Source organism: Helianthus annuus, chromosome 13 (assembly GCF_002127325.2).
Source record: "Helianthus annuus cultivar XRQ/B chromosome 13, HanXRQr2.0-SUNRISE, whole genome shotgun sequence".
Classification (NCBI taxonomy): domain Eukaryota; kingdom Viridiplantae; phylum Streptophyta; class Magnoliopsida; order Asterales; family Asteraceae; genus Helianthus; species Helianthus annuus.
Window position 1 is genome coordinate 150,791,610 of NC_035445.2, and position 21,313 is coordinate 150,812,922.

Below are 21,313 nucleotides of genomic sequence, written 5' to 3' on the forward strand. Positions count from 1 at the left end.
TACACTCAATGCCTTCAAACCGATAGAAACGGAGCTTGTGCCGATTTGCTAATCATTCTGGTGGTTGCATGACTCAAGATCCGGATTCTATCCACGAGGTTCACCAATTTCGGGTTAAACGTTAAACTCCGTTCCGAACAGTTCCCCGGCCGGATTTGGGTGATTCCTGTCCGATCAGAAGAAACAAGTTAGAACGAGGGTTCTATGGTTCGACTCGTTGTCAAAACACCTCGATATAATGACAAAACAATCAGAACAGCCAAGTGTTAGACGAACAGGTTGATCAGGTCAGGATGACTGACCGATCGGACTGTTGTCCGAACGGACAGCCAGCCGAACGGACAGTCAGCCGATCGACTGGCCAGCCGATCGGCTAGCACAAGGTCCCACACTTAATCAATTATTTTGAGGACCAGTATTGAACGAACAGCTGTTCGATCGGACTACCGTCCGATCGGATTACTCTTCGGATCATGAGATACTATACTTCAACACTTAGTCGATTTTCAACGTGTTCAATGCACTAAGAGTGCCACTCGATCGAAACAGCCGTCCGATCAGGTGACACCCTGTTGAGAACTTGTCCTGCTAGAAGTACCTAACCGATCGGGCTGCCGGCCGATCGAACGACCGTCCGATCGACCGACCTGAAAGGTAAAGATACTTCAGTGCTTTCAAATGCTACAGCGAAAACTTCAAACGTCAAACCATCATACACAAACACATCCATCTCTAAGGAAGAAACAATCCACTCGAACAGCCATCTGATTGGCCTATCGACCGACCGGACAGCTGTCCGAACGGGCTGTCAACCGAACGGTCAGCCGTCCGATCGGACTACCGTCCGATCGACCAGCTGTCCGACCCTCCAACACTTACTTTCTGTTTTACGCGTTGCTTATCGTTATACTATCGAACTATTCAGGCTAACCCTACTCTCAAGCGCTCCCTTCAATCCATCAAACGCTGTGAGTATACTCGAACCCTTTTTGCTTTAGCACTTTTGGGTGTTACATACGTTACTTATTCTAAATCACAATCGAACACACTACTCGATTACTTTAAACGCTAACCGTTATCGCATGTATTACGTGACTAAATGAATGCTTGTTGTTATGTTTACGCGTGGAATGTTGTCTACCTGCCTTAACGACGATAGTACTATAGTTTGGACTCAGCACCCGTTCACACAGGGGTTGTTAAGGACAATTACTTGCATGGATTACGGTGGTTATCGTGTATTGCGAACTGCCTCGGGCAGTCAACCCGCAGTCGTTGGTATCGATAGATCCATGTCGATAATTAACATGCTTCGTTTTCTTCTGTGTACGTGCTGATTTTGCGTAAACTATTTCGAACTCTATTATGCTATTATCAAACTTGTATGATCACCTTTACATTTTATGTATTGACTTTATTTTAACGTATGTGACAGGTGTTTAAGATGCTTATCTGCTAGGCAGGCGAAGCTAGAATAAAAGTCTAGAGCATAGTTGTCTGTAGATCTTGCAGCTTGAGTCTCTAGACATAGATAAACAATATTTATATTTAAATATGAGTTGTCGGAACAGAATATTTGCCTGGATCTTATCTGTAATAATTTGATTGCTATTTGAGGTACGGTATGGGACGTATTATATAAATTGAATAGTAATGATAATTGTTATGGAAACTTCTGGACAATCTGTTTCGCTCAGTGCCATGCCCCGATGATTCCGCCATCGGTTGGGGTGTGACAATTTAAAGGTTAAAATCGGTAAAAGATCGGTACCGAACGAGAACCGAAAGTACCGATCCCGAAAACGGAAAAAGGTGGATACCGAATTAGTACCGAAAGTGATTTTGGTACGGTAAATTCGGTGTTGGTACTAGTTTAGTTTTGGGATTTGGTATCATTTGCTCATCCCTAGATGGGGTACTAACGTGGCGATTGAATTATCCTACAAACCGTGAGAATAGATAGTAGTACTTAAAAAAGTTAAATTATCACACACTAAAACAATACATAAGTAGCACTTTTGAATTATATTAGCATATAAAAATTAGTCAAGATAATTGATTTTAGCACATATGTGAATGATATTAGAACATTGAAAACAAAATTAAGATCCAAATAAAGAATTAATTGTTTTTAGCATAATTATGGGAATTTAATATAATTGATATTATTTAGTTTATTATTTACAATTTCTTTATAACTGGTTGGATGGCTCATGACACTTTTTAAATGATTCTTAAAGTTTGCATACGAAATGTAGCTCCGTTACCAATTTTCTCAGGGTTGGATCATCCTGGCTAGTCGGATTAATGAACCAAATAAGACTACTGGTTTGATGAACAGAATAGGCTGGTCACGAATATACTAGTAATTACCTTAACCAAAGTTTTCGAAACTTTGATAATTTCTCCTAGCCCTAAAATAAGTTGTTGCATGATACATTTTTCACACTAAAGTCCAGTCACCTTTACAATGCGTACTTCGTTGAAGACCTCCCGTATACAACTCAGAAATTCAGGGGGTGAATGTTTGCCCGCAGTTACGTACATGGGTACGGCTGGAAAAATTAAATTTGTCCACAAGTTTATGATTAAACATTGTTAATTAATTGGCGGATAACCGTCTAGTATGCCATACGTATTGAGTTAAAATGTGTGTTAGATAATTACTGTGTAATTAATCAACAATGTTTAATCATTAACTTTGTGAACCAATTAAGTTAATTGTTCCAGCCATTATCATGTACGGTTAGCCGACTCCCAGATTCCCAACAAGCTTGTCACTTGGCTTTGTCAATCTGAGCTTCACAAAGTCGATATATATTCTTCGACTTCATCTCCCTGCCAATAAAACATTATTTGAGCTTATAAAGATTCTTCGACTTCATCTCCCTGCGACCCTGCCAATAAAACATTATTTGAGCTTATAAAGAGATTGATATATTCTTGTGCAGTTAAAAAATAAAATTTCTAACGTTTCATTTTATGTCTCATTTGTATGTGCAACACAACAAAAATGAGATGGATTGGTGCCTCATTTGTATGTGCAACATAACAAAAAATGAGATGGATTGGTACAAATCTTTTATTTTTTTCTTTTAAAAAAAAGGTTTAAGAAATTAGCCGGGTGATTATCCTCTTTGACAGAAGTTCACATTTTGCAATACCTTCACCAGTTTGTGCCGGCAATGCTTCTGTTCCTTGGTTTATATCATAATCAACAGTAGTTTAAACTTTAAATAATGCTACTTAGAAGTAATCGCTTGTACAATGTAAGAATTGAAATCGGCTCAGCATATTTTCCCATAATCCACTCTCTATATATAGATTCTTCGAACATCTCATGTGATATGTGCTCAAACTCTCCAATAAACATGGAGATAAAGAGAACCAATCTTTTACCTGAGGTTTTTCTTATCCTGGTTCTTACTTTCACCAACATCTTTGCCATCGCTTCTGCGAATTCCGACCAAACAGAAACCTACATTGTCCACTTAAACGCTCCTGATGGCGTAAGGTTTGATAAGCCCGAAGACCGTCGAGGTTGGTATAATTCCTTTCTGAAGGCGAGCACTGCCGACTCAGATGTGAAACCGAGCTTGATCCATGCATACCACAATGTGTTCACTGGGTTTGCAGCCAAGCTGACTGCCGATCAAGTTAAAGCAATGGAAAATATGGACGGGTTCGTGTCAGCAAGACGTGAAAGGGTGTACAAGCTGCATACGACACATACTCCAACGTTCTTGGGGTTGCATCAGAATTTAGGGGTCTGGAATGGATCAAACTACGGAAAGGGAATCATAATCGGGGTTTTAGACACTGGAATTACACCCGGACATCCTTCTTTTGATGATAAAGATGTCCCTCCTCCTCCTGCAAAGTGGAAAGGCAAATGTGATGGTTCATGGTGTAACAATAAGCTGATCGGAGCGAGAGATTTTACGAACAGTACTGGTACCGGTTCACCGGTTGATGAAGAGGGACACGGGACCCACACTTCTAGTACCGCTGCTGGGAACTTTGTTGATGGTGCCAATCAGGGCCGTTCCTAGGTTTTTGGAGACCCCAAGCGAATTATGAGGTAGGGGCCCTAATTCACCGACAAACTCTCCTCCAATCCCGACGCAATGGGTGATTGCCCTTACTTTTTTCGTTTCGTGATAGCTGCTAGCCTAGAAATTTAAAGCAGGTTGCAATGGGAAGTGGGAACGATGATTGCGGCTGTATTTAGGGGCTTTAAGCCGCTAAACATTGATGATTTGGTTGATGGTTATTGTGTTGTAATAGTTGGAAATCAAGGCGAAATGGGTTTTGAAACTTGACCTTTATTTGCTAAACAATATTTATTTTGGACTCCTTGAATGAAAAATCAGTTTAGTTTTGAAATAAACGTATTTCTTTGGGCCTAATACATACATATAGTATATATAATTTTTTTTAAACTTGGAGGCCCTTATTTTTTGGTGGCCCTAGGCCCGTGCCTAGGTTGACAAGCCTATAGGGCCGGCCCTGGTGCCAATGTGTTTGGACAAGCAAATGGCACTGCAGCTGGAATGGCGCCGCTTGCTCACTCGGCCATGTATAAAGTTTGTGATGATATCGGTTGTTTCGGTAGTGCCATCTTAGCAGGTATGGATGCAGCCATTGAAGACGGAGTGGATGTGCTTTCACTCTCGCTCGGTGGAGCTTCAGTTCCATTTTACGAGGATAGTATCGCGGTTGGTGCGTTTAGTGCTATTCGGAATGGAATCTTTGTAAGTTGTTCAGCAGGGAATGCTGGTCCAGTGAATGCATCATTGGCAAATGAGGCACCATGGATTCTCACTGTAGGTGCTAGCACCGTCGATAGAAGCATAAGAGCAACCGTTTATCTCGGAAACAAGGACTTATTTGATGGCGAATCTTTGTTCCAACCAAAAGATTTTCCTCAAGACTATATGCCACTCGTGTACCCTGGTTTGAACGGCGGTCAAGATGCAGCATGGTGCGCTCCTGGATCGTTAAATGATATCGATGTTAAAGGGAAAGTAGTGTTGTGTGATAGAGGTGGTAACATTGCAAGGATTGCCAAAGGGCAGACTGTAAAAGATGCTGGAGGGGCAGCGATGATTCTCGCAAACGCAGAGATAGACGGGGATACTACAGAAGTCGATGCTCATGTTCTTCCTGCATCACATGTTGCTTATTATGTTGGTGTTACAATCAAAACATACATCAATTCAACCTCATCCCCGGCGGCCACAATCATATTTCGGGGAACTGTTATTGGCGTAGATTCAGCTCCTGCAATGGCTTCTTTCTCGTCCCGGGGACCGAGCTTGGCAAGCCCGGGAATCCTGAAGCCCGATATCGTCGGTCCTGGAGTTAGCATTCTTGCAGCTTAGCCCATATCTGTCGAAAACTCGACACAAACAAAAGCAACATTTAACATGATATCTGGGACTTCAATGTCATGCCCACATCTTTCTGGTATATCAGCACTGTTAAAAAGTGCACATCCTGATTGGTCTCCAGCAGCCATCAAGTCTGCAATCATGACCACAGCAGATAAGCTAAACCTCGGTGGCCAGCCCATCAAGGACGAGAGAGATCTCCCTGCAAACGTCTTTGCAGTCGGTGCTGGACACGTCAACCCATCGAAAGCCAGTGATCCAGGACTGATTTTCGACATCCAACCTGACGACTACATACCTTATTTATGCGGTCTTGGATATACCAGCAAACAAGTTGGAGTCATTGTGCAGAAAGAGGTGTTGGGAATTTTATAAATAATATTATATTATGAGATAATATAATGATTATTTAATAACTAAGCCAAGATGAATGAGAGATCTTGTGCATTAAGTTTGTGTGTTGGAACCATAAACATGTGGGAAATTGAGCTTGTCCCACATAGGTGGAGAGATAAATCTTTTGTGGATTTATAATTAGAATTCTCTACACGAATGTATTCTTGTATGACAACTCACACCCAGTGGTAGCCAGGAGGGTGCGAAGCATCATTAGAACCCAAACTGGTTTGGTGCTAAGTAAATCTCATTATGTGGATAAGATTCTTGAGAAGTTCAATCCTGGGGACACGAGTGTAGCTCAAACTCCAGTTGATACCTCTCAACATTTGTCAAAAAATAGAGGCGAGAGTGTTGCTCAATTGGAATACTCAAGGATCATTGGCAGTCTTATGTATCTCATGTCATGTACTCGACCAGACTTAGCATATGCTGTGAGTAGGCTAAGTAGATATACTAGTAATCCTAGTATGACAAGATTGTTAAGGTATTTGAGATACACGAGAAATTATGGACTGCATTATGGCCAAAATCCAGCTGTTGTGGAAGGATTCAGTGATGCCAACTAGATATCTGATACGAAAGATTCTAGATCTACAAGTGGTTATGTGTTTACCCTTGGAGGAGCGGCTATATCTTGGAAGTCGTCCAAACAAACTCTTATAGCTAGATCCACGATGGAATCTGAGTTTATCGCGTTAGATAAAGCTGGAGAAGAGGTAGAATGGTTGCGTCAATTCTTGGAATATGTTCCAAGATGGCCTAAGCCTTTGACTGCTATTTGCATACATTGTGATTGCCAATCAGCTATTGGTAGAGCTCAAAGTGCAATGTATAATAGCAGATCAAGGCACATGTGACGTCAGCATAACACGATACGACAACTACTCTCAACTGGAGTTATCACGATTGACTATGTGAGGTCAAAGGATAACATTGCGGATCCGCTTACAAAAGGCTTAAGCAGAGAGGTAGTACGTAAGTCGTCAATGGGAATGGGTTTAAAGCCCTTGGAGTAAGTTTGTACAACGGAAAACCTATCCTAGAAGATTGGAGATCCCATGATCTAGGTTCAATAGGACCACCTAACTGTACGAACTGAGGTCACTGTGGGGGAGTACCTCAACATACAAAGGGAGTTACAAACTTCCTAGTCCATTCCTACTTAAATTCAGTGATATCAAGAAAGGTTAAGCATATGGCTTTTAATGATTTGTAAATCACCTATGTTAGAGAGAAGTGGGGTCGCCTAGAATGGAATTGGGGGCACAATTCCTAGAGCTCTCGCAGAACCAGGATGGTGTTCCATGACCATAACGGACACAACTATGAGGGGTTAGCCAGACCAGGAAGAGTAATGTGTGATGTGTAATAACGTCTACATAAAAAGGGGTTGGTTCAAGGACATCGCGTCTACTAACCGCTAGGATACTAAGTATATGTCACAAAGGAGGGTTCAAAGGGAAACCTACCTATCCTGCATTACTTAACCGCTGAAATTTTATCATGACACTTGAGTGTATGGGACGATCTCCATTCATGTGGGGGATTGTTGGGAATTTTATAAATAATATTATATTATGAGATAATATAATGATTATTTAATAATTAAGCCAAGATGAATTAGAGATCTTGTGCATTAAGTTTGTGTGTTGTAACCATAAACATGTGGGAAATTGAGCTTGTCCCACATAGGTGGAGAGATAAATCTTTTGTGGATTTATAATTAGAATTCTCTACACGAATGTATTCTTGTATGACAACTCACACCCAGTGGTAGCCAGGAGGGTGCGAAGCACCCGACCCGCGCCCGCGCCCGCGCCCGGGCACGGGCACGGGCACGGGCACGGGACCGGGACAAGGGCGATGGGCGCAATGTGGCGCTTTGATGGCGCACTTTGCTATTTTTTAGATGCGTCTTGGTTTTTGTGGCTTGAGCAAGTGGTCTGGTGACTGTTTAGATTCCTACTGGCTAAGGTGAATTAAGTTCTCATTGAATATGAGACTTAATTTTTATTGAATTCAGTATTCAATATGACCATCATTGTCATTGAATTCGTTATTGAATTTTGTATTCAATATAACATTTCAGTTAGAATTCTAAATAGGAATATATACAAGTTGTGTGCTTTGTCTAAGACACACTGAAAATTACACATTCATATGGTTCATAGCACACACAGAGAATTTCCTAACTTCGAATCCCTGAGAACTCTTGTGTCAGGTATTTTTTCAGGTGCTAGGCTAATCCCGGCAGTACAATCTGCTTAGGCTGTTGTACCCTGGGAAACAAACGGGTTCACCTGTGTGGCCCAAAATCTATTTTAAGGGAAGCGTGATCTTCACGTGCCTCAGTCACCATTGGTTTTCGTTTTATTCTTTTTTTTTTCCTTGTAATCTGTTCTTAGTTTAATTTAAATTTCTTGTATTGTAATTTCTTTCAGTTTACTTCTGTTCTTCTTTATGTATTGTAATCAGAATGTTTATTAATAAAATTTGTTATTTTATTTATTTTGTGAACGGTCTCCTACAAGCTTAAAACAGATTTTTAAACCCGTTCACTGTTTTGGTTTTAAAAAAAAAATTATAAACAGTTTGTTATTGTTTATTATCAAACTTTTGCAGTTGGTATTGGTTTTCTGTAAACCAATTTGTTTCTGCCTTAAGCTGACTGATTTTCTGCTCTTGTTTCAGAAATGGCTACTGTCGCAGCAACCACATCAACCACCGTTGGATCCACATCCACTACCATGGGACCATTGGTTGGTACCCAAGCGGCTCAAGCAGTTGCTAACCATGCTGAAAAACCAGAGAAGTTTACTGGTTTGAACTTTAAGAGATGGCAACAAAAGATGTCGTTCTATCTGACCACTCTAAACCTTGCGAGGTTTTTGACAGAGTCTCCTCCTGTTCTCGCAGAAGGGACATCTGATGTCCAATCTGTGAGTGCTATTGATGCTTGGAAACACTCTGAGTACCTATGCCGCAACTATGTGTTGAATGGCCTATCAGACGCCTTGTATAACGTGTATCTCAAGGTTCCAACTGCCAAAGAGTTTTGGGAGTCATTGGAAGGGAAATACAAGACTGAGGATGCGGGTACTAAAAAGTATGTTGTGGCTAGGTTTTTGGACTATAAAATGATTGATTCAAAAACTGTGATGAGTCAAGTCCAAGAACTGCAGATTATTCTTAATGATATTCTGTCAGAAGGGATGAATCTGAGTGAAACATTCCAAGTGGCAGCAATCGTTGAAAAATTGCCTCCTAGTTGGGTGGACTTCAAGAATTACCTTAAGCATAAGCGAAAGGAAATGACTATCGAAGACCTTGTGGTTCGTCTTCGTATTGAAGAAGACAATAGAATAGCACACAAAGGAGGTCAAGTTGAAGCTTCTGCAAAAGCGAACCTTGTGGAACATGGTCAATCCTCAAGGGGTCACAAGGGTAACAAAGGCCACAAGTTCAATGGAAAAGGGAAGAACAAAGGTGTTGACCTTGGGCCAAAGAAAGGTGGTGTGAAGAAGAAGGCTGGTCCCTTTAAAGGGAAGTGTTACAACTGTGGACAAACTGGTCACCGTGCTAACCAATGTAAAGAGCCTAAACGTGACACGGCTCTTATGGTTGATGATGATGGTATGCCATTAGTGGCCATGATTTCAGACCTCACTGCCATGGCGGAGGAGGTAAATTTGGTGGGTAGCGAGCCAAAAGGATGGTGGGTTGATACTGGGGCAACCCGCCATGTGTGCCCAGATAGGACCCTCTTTAATACATTTAAAGAGGTGGTGGGAGAAAAGTTGTACATGGGTAATGCTGCTACAGCTGATATCAAGGGGAGAAGGTGATGTGATCTTGAAGTGGACTTCTGGGAAAGAGCTCACTTTGAAGAATGTGCTTTATGTTCCAGACCTGCGCAAGAGTCTTGTGTCGGGTTGGATGCTTAACAAGCATGGTTTTCGTTTGGTTTTTGAAAGTGATAATTTTGTTTTAACTAAGCGTGGTATGTTTGTTGGAAAGGGCTATGCCCAGAATGGCATGTTTAAACTTAATGTAATGGTTGTTAAGAAAAACATGAATAAAAGTGCTAGTACTTCTGCTTACTTGGTTGAGTCTCCTAATGTTTGGCATGGACGTCTTGGTCATGTAAATTTTAATTCGATGCGTCGTTTAATTAAATTAGATTACATACCAACTTTTGCCATTGACTCTAAAACAAAATGTAAAACATGTGTTGAAGCCAAACAAACAAGATCATCCTTCAAATCAGTTGAAAGAATAACTGAACCCCTTGATCTGATTCACACTGATGTGTGTGACTTAAAATCAATTCCTACCAGAGGTGGTAATAAATATTTTATTACCTTTATTGATGACAATACAAGATATTGTTATGTTTACTTACTTAAGAGTAAGGATGAAGCAATTGATAAGTTTATCTTGTATAAAGCTGAAGTTGAGAATCAACTCAACAAGAAAATAAAACGTGTGAGAAGTGATAGAGGAGGTGAATATGTTTCACCATTTGGGGAATTATGTGCAAAAAGTGGCATAATACACGAGTGTACCCCTCCTTATACACCCCAATCAAATGGCATCGCGGAGCGAAAGAATCGTACACTAAAAGAAATGATGAATGCCATGTTGATAAGTTCTGGGATGAGCCAGGACATGTGGGGGGAGGCCATTTTGTCGGCTAATTTTTTGTTAAATAAAATACCTTTCAAAAATAAGGACATAACACCTCATGAATTGTGGTGGGGATATAAATCATCCTATAAATACTTGAAAGTGTGGGGGTGCCTGGCCAAGGTGATTGTTACACCCCCTAAGGCACTTAGAATAGGGCCAAAAACTGTTGATTGTATTTTCATTGGATATGCCAAAAACGGTAGCTCACATCGTTTTCTTGTATATGAATCCAAGAATCCTGATGTGCACAAGGACTCTATCATAGAGACAAGGCCAGGAAATGTGACTTACTTTGAAGAAGAGTTTCCAATGTTAGTAAAAACTCATGCGAGTTCTTCAACAACCAATCATGCAAGTTCATCAACAATGGTTGATGAGACTGTTCGAGAGGAAACTCAAGAACAATTAGAGGTTGAAGAGGGTGAGCCAAGAAGAAGTAAAAGGCAAAGGACTGAGAAATCCTTTGGGCCTGACTTTCTTACATTCATAGTTGAGAGTGAGCCTCAAACCTATCGAGAAGCAGTTACCTCTTCAGATGGACCTCAATGGAAAGAAGCCATCAAGAGTGAAATTGATTCTATCTTGCAGAATCATACTTGGGAGCTAGTAGATCTTCCACCAGGGTGCAAGCCACTTGGATATCGATGGATATTCAAGAAAAAGATGAAAGCTGATGGCTCTGTCGACAAGTACAAGGCAAGGCTTGTGATCAAAGGGTTTAGACAAAAGGAAGGTCTTGACTATTTTGACACATACTCGCCTGTGACCAGAATAACCTCAATTAGATTGGTGCTTACAATTGCGGCTTTGAGAAATTTGGAAATACATCAAATGGATGTAAAAACTGCATTTCTCAATGGGGAATTAGAGGAAGAGATTTACATGGAGCAACCAGAGGGTTTTTCTGCTCCTGGCTAAGAGGGTAAAGTGTGTAAACTCATCAAGTCATTATATGGCTTGAAGCAAGCTCCAAAACAATGGCATCAAAAGTTTGACCAAGTTATGCTTAACAGTGGTTTCAAAATAAATGAATGCGATAAATGTGTCTATGTGAAAGACACTTCTAAGGGTTATGTGATCTTATGCCTTTATGTAGATGATATGCTCATCATTGGGCGTGATGATAAGATGATCAGATCTACTAAAGACATGTTGAAAGCGAGATTTGACATGAAAGATATGGGTCTAGCTGATGTGATTCTTGGAGTAAAGATCATTAGAACCCAAACTGGTTTGGTGCTAAGTCAATCTCATTATGTGGATAAGATTCTTGAGAAGTTCAATCCTGGGGACACGAGTGTAGCTCAAACTCCAATTGATACCTCTCAACATTTGTCAAAAAATAGAGGCGAGAGTGTTGCTCAATTGGAATACTCAAGGATCAATGGCAGTCTTATGTATCTCATGTCATGTACTCGACCAGACTTAGCATATGCTGTGAGTAGGCTAAGTAGATATACTAGTAATCCTAGTTCAGATCACTAGAAGGGTATGACAAGATTGTTAAGGTATTTGAGATACACGAGAAATTATGGACTGCATTATGGCCAAAATCCAGCTGTTGTGGAAGGATTCAGTGATGCCAACTGGATATCTGATACGAAAGATTCTAGATCTACAAGTGGTTATGTGTTTACCCTTGGAGGAGCGGCTATATCTTGGAAGTCGTCCAAACAAACTCTTATAGCTAGATCCACGATGGAATCTGAGTTTATCGCGTTAGATAAAGCTGGAGAAGAGGCAGAATGGTTGCATCAATTCTTGGAATATGTTCCAAGATGGCCTAAGCCTTTGACTGCTATTTGCATACATTATGATTGCCAATCAGCTATTGGTAGAGCTCAAAGTGCAATGTATAATGGCAGATCAAGGCACATGCGACATCGGCATAACACGATACGACAACTACTCTCAACTGGAGTTATCACGATTGACTATGTGAGGTCAAAGGATAACATTGCGGATCCGCTTACAAAAGGCTTAAGCAGAGAGGTAGTACATAAGTCGTCGATGGGAATGGGTTTAAAGCCCTTGGAGTAAGTTTGTACAACGGAAAACCTATCCTAGAAGATTGGAGATCCCATGATCTAGGTTCAATAGGACCACCTAACTGTACGAACTGAGGTCACTGTGGGGGAGTACCTCAACATACAAAGGGAGTTACAAACTTCCTAGTCCATTCCTACTTAAATTCAGTGATATCAAGAAAGGTTAAGCATATGGCTTTTAATGATTTGTAAATCACCTATGTTAGAGAGAAGTGGGGTCGCTTCGAATGGAATTGGGGGCACAATTCCTAGAGCTCTCGCAGAACCAGGATGGTGTTCCATGACCATAACGGACACAACTATGAGGGGTTAGCCAGACCAGGAAGAGTAATGTGTGATGTGTAATAACGTCTACGTAAAAAGGGGTTGGTTCAAGGACATCGCGTCTACTAACCGCTAGGAGACTAAGTATATGTCACAAAGGAGGGTTCAAAGGGAAACCTACCTATCCTGCATTACTTAACCGCTGAAATTTTATCATGACACTTGAGTGTATGGGACGATCTCCATTCATGTGGGGGATTGTTGGGAATTTTATAAATAATATTATATTATGAGATAATATAATGATTATTTAATAATTAAGCCAAGATGAATGAGAGATCTTGTGCATTAAGTTTGTGTGTTGTAACCATAAACATGTGGGAAATTGAGCTTGTCCCACATAGGTGGAGAGATAAATCTTTTGTGGATTTATAATTAGAATTCTCTACACGAATGTATTCTTGTATGACAACTCACACCCAGTGGTAGCCAGGAGGGTGCGAAGCACCCGACCCGCGCCCGCGCCCGGGCACGGGCACGAGACCGGGACGAGGGCGATGGGCGCAATGTGGCGCTTTGATGGCGCACTTTGCACTTCGCACGCTCGCATCGCCGCTTTTTTAGATGCATCTTGGTTCTTGTGGCTTGAGCAAGTGGTCTGGTGACTGTTTAGATTCCTACTGGCTAAGGTGAATTAAGTTCTCATTGAATATGAGACTTAATTTTTATTGAATTCAGTATTCAATATGACCATCATTGTCATTGAATTCGTTATTGAATTTTGTATTCAATATAAAATTTCAGTTAGAATTCTAAATAGGAATATATACAAGTTGTGTGCTTTGTCTAAGACACACTGAAAATTACACATTCGTATGGTTCATAGCACACACAGAGAATTTCCTAACTTCGAATCCCTGAGAACTCTTGTTTCAGGTATTTTTTTCAGGTGCTAGGCTAATCCCGGCAGTACAATCTGCTTAGGCTGTTGTACCCTGGGAAACAGACGGGTTCACCTGGGTGGCCCGAAATCTGTTTTAAGGGAAGCGTGATCTTCACGTGCCTCAGTCACCATTGGTTTTCGTTTTATTCTTTATTTTTCCTTGTAATCTGTTCTTAGTTTAATTTAAATTTCTTGTATTGTAATTTCTTTCAGTTTACTTTTGTTCTTCTTTATGTATTGTAATCAGAATGTTTATTAATAAAATTTGTTATTTTATTTATTTTGTGAACGGTCTCCTACAAGAGGTGACGTGCACGGAAGTTATACCAGAAGCACAACTTAACTATCCTTCATACGCGGTTACTTTAGCACATGGTGAAATTAAAATTTTCACAAGGACAGTGACTAATGTTGGTGAAGCAAATTCAACTTACATCGTAACGTATGTTGCTTTACCGATCGGTCTAGATTTATTAGTTCACCATGCAGAGCTCCAATTCAGCGAAGTGAATCAAAAGTTGAATTATACAGTGATGTTTATACGTGACCAAGAAGCGGAGGTGAAAGCTCCATACGGGGAAGGGTATATTAGTTGGAGTTCTATTAAAAACACGGTGATAACCCCATTCTCTGTCAAGTTTGTGTGAGGGGAAACACCAAAGTCTGGATCCCACATTTTTCTAGTTTTATTTGAATTATGTTCTCTATCATGCTTGTTTATGTTTGTTGGACTTGTCCATCATTAATAACGCTTGTTTTTTTACTTCATAAATTGGGTCGAGTTTAACTATTAAACTCATTAATGAGATAAAATAAGTTGTTGGTTATACAGTTTTTCTCATTTATTGTAGGCCCTAATCAACCTTAAACATGAACTTCATCCGGATCGTTGCGAGGGTTGAGAATTTAATCATCTCTTGTATAATTTATGCGCATACTTTCAAGTTTGAGGATGACGGTGTTCATGGTGCGTGGAAGCACCATGAGCTCATGTGAAGGATGACAGAACAGAACCTTTCTCTTTGGTGAGAAACCGTTGACTGTTTTCGCTTCCGGGTGCAACATTAAAACATGGGAAAATTACCAAAATGTCTCTTGACCAAGTGCATTTGCAAAATTGTCACCTTCCTGCGTCCTTGGAAGGTCCTCCCTGCCTCGGAAGCGTCCGCCTTTCACGTTGAAGCGTCCGTTTCCTTTCAAGCGACACGTGTCCGATGTTGAAGCGTCCGCCTTTCACGTTGAAGCGTCCGTTTCCTTTCAAGCGACACGTGTCCGATGTTGAAGCGTCCGCCTTTCACGTTGAAGCGTCCGCCTTTCACTTGAAGCGTCCGATTCCTTTCAAGCGACACGTGTCCGATGCAATGCGTCCGCGAAGCTTCTTAAGCGTCGGCCAACGACGCAGGTTCGTTCCGTATCTTTGTCCAATTTATATATATATATATATATATATATATATATATATAGGGGGCTGCTAGAATGAGAACCACCCCGAGTTGTAAGAACCGCGAGAACTATACCCCACGGAGCGCCGTTCGCCATGATTTTTTTTTACAAGTAGATGTGTGTATTATAAACACAGCCGTAAAAAATCATGGCGAACGGCGCTCCTTGGGGTGTAGTTTTTTACACCACAAGTTTGGTGTTTTTAATTTTTTTTTCTTTTTTCTTTTTTTTTCCACCAAACTTGTGGTGTAAAAAACTACACCCCACGGAGCGCCGTTCGCCATGATTTTTTACGGCTGTGTTTATAATATACACATCTACTTGTAAAAAAAATCATGGCGAACGTCGCTCCGTGGAGTGTAGTTCTCGCGGTTCTTACAACTCGAGGTGGTTCTCATTCTAGCGGCTCCCTATATATATATATATAGAGAGAGAGAGAGAGAGAGAAAGTATAATGTACTTCAAGGCTTAACCTACATTAACATGCATAACAAAAAATACAACGTGCGTTATTATCATAGAACGTGCGTGATTATAGTCCCATGCGTGATTATGTGGTCCCATGCGTGATTATGTGGTCCCATGCGTGATTATACCCCTGATCCAACGGTTACCATTGTCTCCTACGTGATGTATGATAAGGCTTTTTGTATGTTAACCTTACTCTATATATATATATATATATATATGAGTTAAATGCCATTTTAGTCCCTGTGGTTTGGGCCATTTTGTCAGTTTAGTCCAAAGGTTTCATTTTTAACCTGTGGATCCAAAAAGGTTTCACAGTTGCCATTTTAGTCCACTGGGTTAACTTCATTCGTTTTTCTGTTAACGAGAAGGCCAATTCGGTCATTTTATATGGCTGAATTGCCCTTTTAGTTAACAGAATTACATACAAAATGACCAAATTGGCCTTCTCGTTAACAGAAAAAATGGATGAGGTTAACCTAGTGGACTAAAATGGCAACTGTGAAACCTTTTTGGACCCACAGGTTAAAAATGAAACCTTTTGACTAAACTGTCAAAATGACCCAAACCACAGGGACTAAAATGGCATTTAACTCTATATATATATATATATATATATATATATATAACTTATAAACATTTTTCTAACATGGGATCATGTGCATGCTCTTTATAAAAATTAAACTATATGTATGTTAACGGAGCAAATTTTAAACGATATAAAACATGTTATTTTTTAGTTAAAACTTTTTTTTATATTAAACATTAAAAACATAACATAATAAAAAACAAAAAAAAACAAACAACACATAAAATATATTTATCTAAAACCATATCCTAATAGCTTCCCACTCCGAGACATGTTTGAAATCATGTCTCTCCTCATGGCGGTAGTTGATGAGGGCGACCTCCTTCTGATCGTCCTCACCAAGGTCCGGCATTTCCGTCTCCACTTTCTTGAAATATCGATCAAATCTCTCACACTCCAACCGCAGCACACGGAACCTGGAGGATAGTGCGTCAACGGTCTGGTTGTGTTCCGGACCACGTAGTTGGGCGAAATTTTGTTGAACACGGACCCAGAGCCCACCCTGTCCTCGAGGTGGAGGATCGATCATTGCCTGCTCCCATGCTTCGCACAGAGCAATGTCTTCAACGTCAGTCCAGGAGGTGGCCATTGTCGTCGTTGACGGCGTCGGATTTTCTAGTGAAATGGCTGATTTTTGTTTGCAAATCTTTTTGAAAATGGCGGGTGTTTTGGTAAGTGATAAGTGAACGGGTTATATAGTGGGGTAAAGGTGTGCAACGGTAAAAGTTAAACGACTTTTGAGTTTTCATTTTTTTTTTTACCGAAGCGTCGGGAAGCGTCGGTCAAGCATCGGGGGGGCGTCGGGGTCAAGCCTCGGAAACGTCGGCCAGGCCTCGGAAACGTACACATGGACGCATTAAAAAAATTATGGTTCTCATGCGTCGGTGACTGACGCAATTTCGTAACGGAACGGACGCATCAACACGTGTCGCTTGAAATGGAACGGACGCTTCAATGTGACAAGCGGACACTTAAACGCGAAAGGCGCACGCTTCCGATGCTACGAGGACCTTTCAAGGACGCAGGAAGGTGACAATTTTGCAAATGCACTTGGTCAAGAGACATTTTGGTAATTTTCCCAAACTCCACTTCTATTTTCTTTATCTTTTAATTTTTAGAAATAATAATATTGTTAAACAAAACACTCAAATAATACAAAAATTTTGTTAAACAAAACACTCAAAACATTTGTGTAAGTGGGCAAAATGATTAAAAAACACACTCAAAAAATACCGGTTTGATTATAAAACAAATTTTTCATTACCGGTCTCAAACCTACGATTTTTTCTAACCTGAACTGGTTCAGTTATGGTTAATAACTACCGGTTTGCTTATAAAACAGATTTTTTTGTTCACCTCTGGGCTCTGCCACTAAGCCAAGAGACTCTCCCGGCCCAAGTCCAAATCACTGATGAAATAAATGTAAGGCCCATGTAACGTATTTTAGCCTTAACTAGGTTTAAGCCCCGCCGCTTTGCGGCGGGCTCTGTTAGTGAACATGTGATGTAGAACGTGACGCACATAAAACATCAACTTTGTGAGTGAACCAGTTTCGATTGTCAAATAGACCTGAAAAAGAACATTATACAAACAAATATATTCACTACAACTGTATTTACATAATACATCATTCTTGAGATTCGTAGATTGGACCAAAAATAACCATTTTTACCTTTATAATATGGCATTTGTTGCTTACTTGCTTGTATTCCATGCTAATTTATTCAAAAAATGTTAATTAATTGAAGTCACTTACCCTATATTCAAGAAGTTGCATATCATCTGCTATGTTCCAGCATCCTTTTTTCTGCTAGCTTCTTAAGCGAGCTGCAAATACGACTAAACACATTAATTACGTGAAAATCAAAATTAATTAATTAATTAATTAAATGATTATAAAGGTAAACATAGATTTTTCAGCCATATGAATTGGGGCACCAAGTTTGCCTAGTTTAAGTGTGGAAACCCTTTTGCATGTCTTCATGAAATTCTTGCAAAGAGCATTTAACTTGAGTTATTGCATCTAAAAGAAAACTTTTAATGTTGCAAATTTATTATAAGATTTAAAAAAAAAAATTACTCATGAAGCTAGTTGTCGTGCAGAAAAAATAAAAGATTTTTCAATATATTGTAATGTCCATGCACATGTAAGTGATTATTATGATATCATAACTTATTAACCCAACTATACATATAACCGTAAACAAAAGCTCAAAACGCAAGCAAGAAAACTGTGTCGCATCAAGTAGTCTGGTCAACATTCAACAACACAATCCATTTACCAAAATAAATAAAAAACATAAAGGGTAACTCTACCTTTGATTTAACTTCAAGTCTCAAAAACCTCCGGTGATTCGCTAGATTCTAGTCGCGCCAGGAGAATAAAAAGTGAATAGGTTTAAACAACTGTGAAGCATTAATGATAATTCCTAAAAGCACTTTTGAAATTGAGTTACAACAGCTAAAATGAATTGTGATTATCTGCATATTTCTCCCTAGTTGAGATTGAATCCGTGCTTGTTTTTCTGGAAATAGTTTGCTCACCCAACCTTTAAATTAAATGAAAATATATGGTTCGACCCATTTGCTCATAAAGAGAATGATTTGAGTTTTGATTTATTTTAAATGGGTCCCAGGGGTGTTCATCGGGCTGGTTATCAGGTTATTTGCATAGGTTGATCGGGTTGACGTTTTCGAAATTGAACTGGAATTCGAACCGAATAAGAAACTTCATGTTTTTGCATATCATCATGAATTAAAGAACCATACTCATACAAACAGAATCCAGTGTTTATATTTGATGCAAAATGGATAATAAGGTTTCAAGCATTCTAAATAATTTCTCACAACTTTGGACCCTTTTGAGGCAAAATACAACCCAAATCAACCCCGTTTATGAGCTAAACGGGTCAAAAGTATAATCCTTAGGAGAACTTATCAAGGCAAAGAAATATAAAATTGAACATCACGAATATACCTTTATAAAGAGATTGAGACCGTTGTACAAGAAATGATTGAGTTAAGATACTTATCATGAACTACATCAAGATCTTCGGCTGCTTCCATTTCATCAAAAATTCAAAACTAATTTGAAGAATATGTATCGTAAAGCAGACTGAAGTTAACAAATTAGGGATTATCACATCTCTAACCTGCACGGAAAATCATACTATTTGCAATCTGTCTTTACATAATTGAAGCCTAAACCTGATGACCGGAAAAGAAACGGATACCGTTTGAATGTGCAATAGTAGATGGGATCCTAGATGAACATCGCAAATCCGGAATTGATGGTGGCCTTGGAAAGAGCGCGGCGCCTTAAAACCGAGGTAAGCAAGAACCTTGCCAGCACCGTAGCCGCATCACCGGAGGCAGCCTCGGGTACTGTTCTGACGCCGACCAGTGAGCTATTACACCGTCCAACATCGTCACCGTCGCTCGGATGTACAATGGTGTTGCCTCCGTAGTGCCGCCACGGAACAACCGTGGCCGGCCCCTCCCTTCTCACTTTCTCATCTCTCTTTCTATCTTCCCGTTTTCTCTATCTCTTATTTTTAATCTGGTTTGCCTTTGGGATACCGACGGAGGGGAGGCTGTGATGGAGATAAGCAGGTGGTGGCGTGGCCTGTGGCATTATCGTAAATAATGTCCTGAATTTGTCTATTTACCATACTGTTCACAAGAGTCTACCCAAAATGTTATTATAGATAATGCCAAGTCAGATGATGGGTCATGGCATAAACATCTTCTCTCTATGACTCTTATCCTCAAAAACACAATGTGACGCTATTGCTTAAACACTTGTAAAAGTTTTGCTTAAATGGGCCTTGTTGCCCGGGGCGGATTTAGCATGGTTTCATGGGTTCCCAGGAACCCATTCGATTCGAAGAAAATGGAAAAATTTAGTGTAAACATTGTATGATTTGGGAAAAAATAATGAAAATTAGTGAAAAACTAACAAAAGGAATTAACCCAGTGGAATCTTACCCTGGATCCGCCACTGCTTGTTGCACGGATCTTGATTCTTGACAAACCAACAATAATTTGTACTGCACGGTTCTAGTTCATCATGTCATAAATGATCCGCTTGATCCAAGCAACTGATTACAACAATTCCGATATCCAAATGTCAAAGTCAAAGTGAAAACGTTTAAAGTTAAAACTACACCTTTGGTCTCTTAGATACACTAGATTTATGATGAATGTAATGTTCTAACTTCTAAGAGATTCAACGGAGTTTCAAAAAGTTAGACCATGTGCAATGGTTTCATTAAAAAGTGAAAAAGTAACTGCCATGTAGGCAAGAGGGTTTTCACTAACTTTTTTTCTCCAAGTTGTGTGATGGTTTCACCAGTTATAACCAAATCACTAATTATGTCGAACGCGTTTTACGTGAACGACGCGTTAAAGCTCCTTTCTTGACTCTTCGGCATCTATCCCTTGTCTCTCAGCAAATGGCTGCTGTGCTTCCTAAAAGTTCCAATGCATTGAACTTGGGTTGCTCGAAGATGCATCATTCTGATTCTTCACAGTTTATCCAAAAAAAATCAATTTAAACAAAGAAAAAATAAAAGAGATGAGTGTGATGTGGTTAACTGTGATTGGGTGAAAAATTAGTTAAAAATGGTTTGTGTGCAAACTCACGCCCCACGATTAATGTTTTAATTTTGATTCAAAGGAAAGGAAGTGTGGAGTTGAAATAACTCAAACGGGGACTTTCTTAAGAAAAAGAAAGGGCCATCTTTTTCTCAACAATGTCTATCATTTGTAAAATGGATAAATTGCTAGATGCATGATCCAATCATTGATCCCAAAATTAGAAATGTCACAAAATCCATTCCTGTTCTCAACCCCTGATCAATATAATGAGCTCTTGCGAGTTGCAGCCTGCAATCCGAACCGAGGGCGGCCCCCCTTTCTTGGCCCTTCCTTTGCCAGTTGCTTGCTCCACGAAAAACCCAATCACACCCTACTTGAGTGGTGTTTCATGCCCAAAAGACTGATGTGGCAAGGAGGCATTAAACCATATCACTTAGTCTTAGGAGGAATATAGAAGTGTGATGTGATAAGTCACAAG

General features: G+C 40.0%; 1 long non-coding RNA gene and 1 pseudogene across 3 annotated transcripts; one reads left to right on the forward strand and one right to left on the reverse strand.

Moving 5' to 3' along the window:
* Window positions 1-3,435: 3,435 nt before the first annotated feature.
* Window positions 3,436-14,383, forward strand: LOC110903412 (annotated as a pseudogene).
* Window positions 14,384-17,685: 3,302 nt separating this feature from the next.
* On the reverse strand, window positions 17,686-19,959 carry LOC110899721. Of its 3 annotated transcripts, none has more exons than XR_004876353.1 (4): window positions 19,470-19,959; window positions 18,553-19,388; window positions 17,993-18,063; window positions 17,686-17,805 (listed from the first exon to the last, which is right to left on the reverse strand). It is a non-coding gene; the product is annotated as an uncharacterized LOC110899721 (long non-coding RNA). The 3 variants fall into 3 exon arrangements; XR_002570487.2 differs by lacking the exon at window positions 17,686-17,805 and having other exon boundaries at window positions 17,924-18,063; window positions 18,553-18,600; window positions 19,214-19,388; XR_002570486.2 differs by lacking the exon at window positions 17,686-17,805 and having other exon boundaries at window positions 17,924-18,063.
* Between the last annotated feature and the right edge of the window lie 1,354 nt (window positions 19,960-21,313).